Raw genomic sequence first — 3,725 nt, 5'->3', positions numbered from 1 at the left:
AGAACTTACAGGTTCCTATGTCAAAATGGAGATGGATCAAAGAAAGACTGAAGAAGCAGTGTCCAATAGGAGAAAACAAACTGTACTTAAATAGATTACTAAAAAAGGTCAACTTTTTTGTGGGGGGGCAGGATCAAGCATAAGCACCCAGAATGAAATTCCATAATAATGGGTACCTTTTTAAATGACCTTTTCTTTGCACTAGATAGTTATGCTATGGGCTTCAGTAGGGTTACTTTTGCTGGATAGGATATTGAGTGCACAGCACTGACCATGGTGTGAGAAAAGTCTTCAAGAGCCCTTTCACCTCCATCTTTGGTAGTTGTCCCTGCCAAGCCTATGCACATATACTGACTCTATTGCTGCACTGAATTTCTCTGCATATTTTACCTCACTTGGTCCCTACAAAAAGACTACAAGGTGGCTTTTGTTACTTTTTATTATTGGGAGCTATACAAATCTGGAACCTCCTCTCTTCAGAGAGATGAAATAACCAATCTACCGATGCATAATTGTTAAGTCAGTTAGGCAGAATTCAAACCCAAGTCCGTCTGGCTCCATGATTTCCCGTCATCACACTGTGCCTCCTCTTCATCTTTCCTCAGGGAATACTCACTAGAAACAGTAAGCTGCCATATACCACATTGGGATAGAAGCTCACAGAAACAGAAAGCCTTCTGAGGCCATGAGGTGAGTCTCTGCAAAGGAAAAGAGAATGCTTGGCTCTAAATGAAAACAATGTGACTGTTCAACACATCCTTAGAGAATGTTTGCCTTTCTAGAGTGAAATGCACTGGTGCAGGTGCAAGCCAGTCAATTGTTAACTCAGCTTGGGATAAGAATTTATTTCCCACCATGACTTGTCTGAAATCAGTGTCGGCAGCTTTAATGATCAACCCACAATCAGTGGGCCTCTTCATCTTATCAGGAAGCTTGATTTGCATTTTAACATTGCCATAATAATTAACAAATTATGCAAATAACCACCCAGTTATTCATTGACTGTGAAGAGCAAGCTTCTCATGGAGTAATTTCTAAGAAAGATTATAAGAGCAATAGTGGTAGGCGAAGGAATACTTACCCATTAACTGATTCTAGCCAATATCACGGCCCCATTTTCAGAGGCAACTTATCCAAGGAACAAAAGAAAACTCTGGAATTCAAAAGACTTGAGTTTAAATCTTGCTCTGCCACAGACAAAAATATTGTATCTTGAAGTTTTAGCAGGAATCAAGTAACACCAGGTGAGTTTACAGAGGTATAATACCAGTTACAACACAAAAATACTGAGTTCTAGTATGGGTTTCATGAGTACATTCACTGAGATTGCATCTGAATTCACTAAACTAAATGGGATGCTGTAAGGAAGACTTGGGGATGTTCATTTTAAACAACAAAAGCAAAAGTTGCCATCTACTTCATAATTACATACTACTTAGTGGCATAAGCTCCAGTAGGATATTCTTTTTCTGAGACAAACTCACATGGGAAAGAACAGAATTGGATACATGGAAAATCAATACTGGGTGTCAACAGGCCCAAGAGAGATATCTTGTTTACATTTTTAGGAATCAGAAGAAAACTAACTTACCATCAAGTCAAATTCAGAAAGAGGAAAAGAATCCACTAGCCAATAGTAGATATCAAAATGATTACATGTTTGACACATCTCTGACATAAGTTGATCAATGACTCCACCCCATCCCATAGCATTTCCATGGTTTTGCCATACAATAGCAGTGCCATTTCAGTGGAAGAAATGATATCATCTCCACTCCTTGACTTTGAACTCAACCAGTTTATTTTCTTCAATCAAAAGAACTGGATAGAAATGAAACTGTGGTATAACTGCCATATCATCAACAGGCTTGAGCTTGTCTGGTAATTCTAGTAGGAAGATGAGGGACACAAATCACAAAGGCACTCAAACCCAGCCTAGACCCATCAACCATCAGCTGACACTTAATAATAGTAATTATAAAACTAATGAATGACAAATAGTTCTTTGTGGAGAGATACACTTGCTATACACAGTAACTTACTGTAATACTCAATATCCATAAACTCAACAAGACTCATCAACAACAAAAATTAAAACCATGACTAGAAAAGAAAAAAAGATAAGAGGAAAGGGATGAGAAAACAGACTTCTGAATTTTTCTCTCAGACCAAAAATTCCAATCCTTATAAATATAAAAGAAAAGGTAGAAGTCAGAATCAAGTAATATTTTCAGTGTCTCAGAGATCATTCACTTGAAGTGTGGACAGACTAGAAAGACCACATGCCTTAGGATAAGAACTTGAGTTCTTAATTATGATATAAATGTTCTAAGTGTTTATTACCTTGTGGGCTAAAAAGGGAAAATTTTGTCCTTGATTTTGGAGGATGAATGTGAGCATTGGAAAAATGACAATAAATGCATGGTAGCTATTAATATTGATACAATGGTAGTTCAATACCATCTGGTCTCTGCCTATTTTTGTTCCCACGTGAGTAATTTAGCCCCTGGTGACCACCATTTGTTCCCAGGCTGCTTCTAACCTAGAGTCCTAGTAGTCAGAGCTTCCTGTCCTGTCTCTGACAGTGAAATAAATGCTGACAACATACAGGCAAGTTCTCAAATAAAGGCAGATAAACTTACTGTGGTGCTGTGCAGGCATTCTGTTAGGCATTTCATTTCCGTTTCATTATTACTCCACTGGCCTTTACGCTATTTTGTCATTGTCGATGTTTTCAGAAGAGCACTCCAAGGAGCAGAAACTCTGATTGCCTTTTCCAAGATCACCTCCATCTGAGGGAGAGAAAGGACTCAAAGCCAGATTTTCACGGTTAGACTGTCATCAAAGCTTTATCATTTCACCTCCCGATTTTTCAGAACATTCCCAAGCCTGGATGGGATTAGTCCTTATATTTCTGAAACACCAGTTTCTCAGAAGTCATGAGTGAGATGTGTAGCAGATTCTCTGTTACCAGGCCACAGGTCACTTTTCTGATCATTCAGATTGTTATCATAATATCTGACTTCTGAGTTCTTATTGATGAAGAATATTTAGATAAAGGTTTCATCTGTTGCTTCACATTGAGCACTATATGTGGAGATTCTTTCTCTGTCCCACCAGTCAGCTCCCAAATCATGACATGAAGAGTTATTATAAATTATAAAAACGCAGTCAATAACTTAGGCTTGTTTTTAACTAGCTCTTATAACTCACATCAGCCCATTTTTTTTTTTTAAATTTACTTTCTGCCTCGTGGTTTTATTGCCTTTACTCTGTATTGTAGCTAGCTGCATGGTGTCACACCTGATGGAGATGTATAATCAACTCCCGAGATGGCTAAGGCCTGACCTATGCTATGATCACGCAATGATCATCAGCTGCTTGCATATGCGTGGGCCTATGGGCAATGCCCACCTGGCAATCCGGGATTGGTAGCCCATGCCTACTTAAGGGCTGAGAGAGGTTTGCCCGGGGAGAGAGGTTTGCATAAAGAGGAGAGAGGAAAAGGGAAGGAAAGAGACATGTTTGCAAGGAGAGAGAAGGTAGAGAGAGAGGGTAGAGAGAGGGAAAGAGAGAAGGAGAAGGAGAAAGATTATTGTAAATAAAGTCCTGAAAACTGCTGCAAGAAGAGCTCCGGGTGTTGCGTTTTTCCTTGCAGGACGAGGGTGGACGTGACACTGTGTTGCCCATGCTGCTTTCTTGCTTCCTCTTTGTCTGGCTGGTGA

General features: G+C 39.4%; 1 long non-coding RNA gene across 1 annotated transcript in view; it reads right to left on the bottom strand.

Annotated features, from left to right (window-relative positions):
• Positions 1-633: 633 nt before the first annotated feature.
• LOC126506210 (uncharacterized) overlaps positions 634-3,725 on the bottom strand; it is a 142,055-nt gene continuing 138,963 nt past the window's right edge. The window contains exons 2-4 of the long non-coding RNA XR_007593149.1: positions 2,643-2,792; positions 1,082-1,153; positions 634-698 (exon numbers count right to left, since the gene is read on the bottom strand). This is a non-coding gene — a long non-coding RNA (uncharacterized lncRNA). The remainder of the gene's footprint in view (positions 699-1,081; positions 1,154-2,642; positions 2,793-3,725) is intronic.

This window comes from Alexandromys fortis, unplaced genomic scaffold, assembly GCF_014885135.2.
Source record: "Alexandromys fortis isolate MF-2015 unplaced genomic scaffold, M_Fortis_MF-2015_v1.1 scaffold_0, whole genome shotgun sequence".
NCBI classification, from domain to species: domain Eukaryota; kingdom Metazoa; phylum Chordata; class Mammalia; order Rodentia; family Cricetidae; genus Alexandromys; species Alexandromys fortis.
Note: the sequence above shows the minus strand (reverse complement) of the source record. Positions and strands in the feature narration are given on the sequence as shown.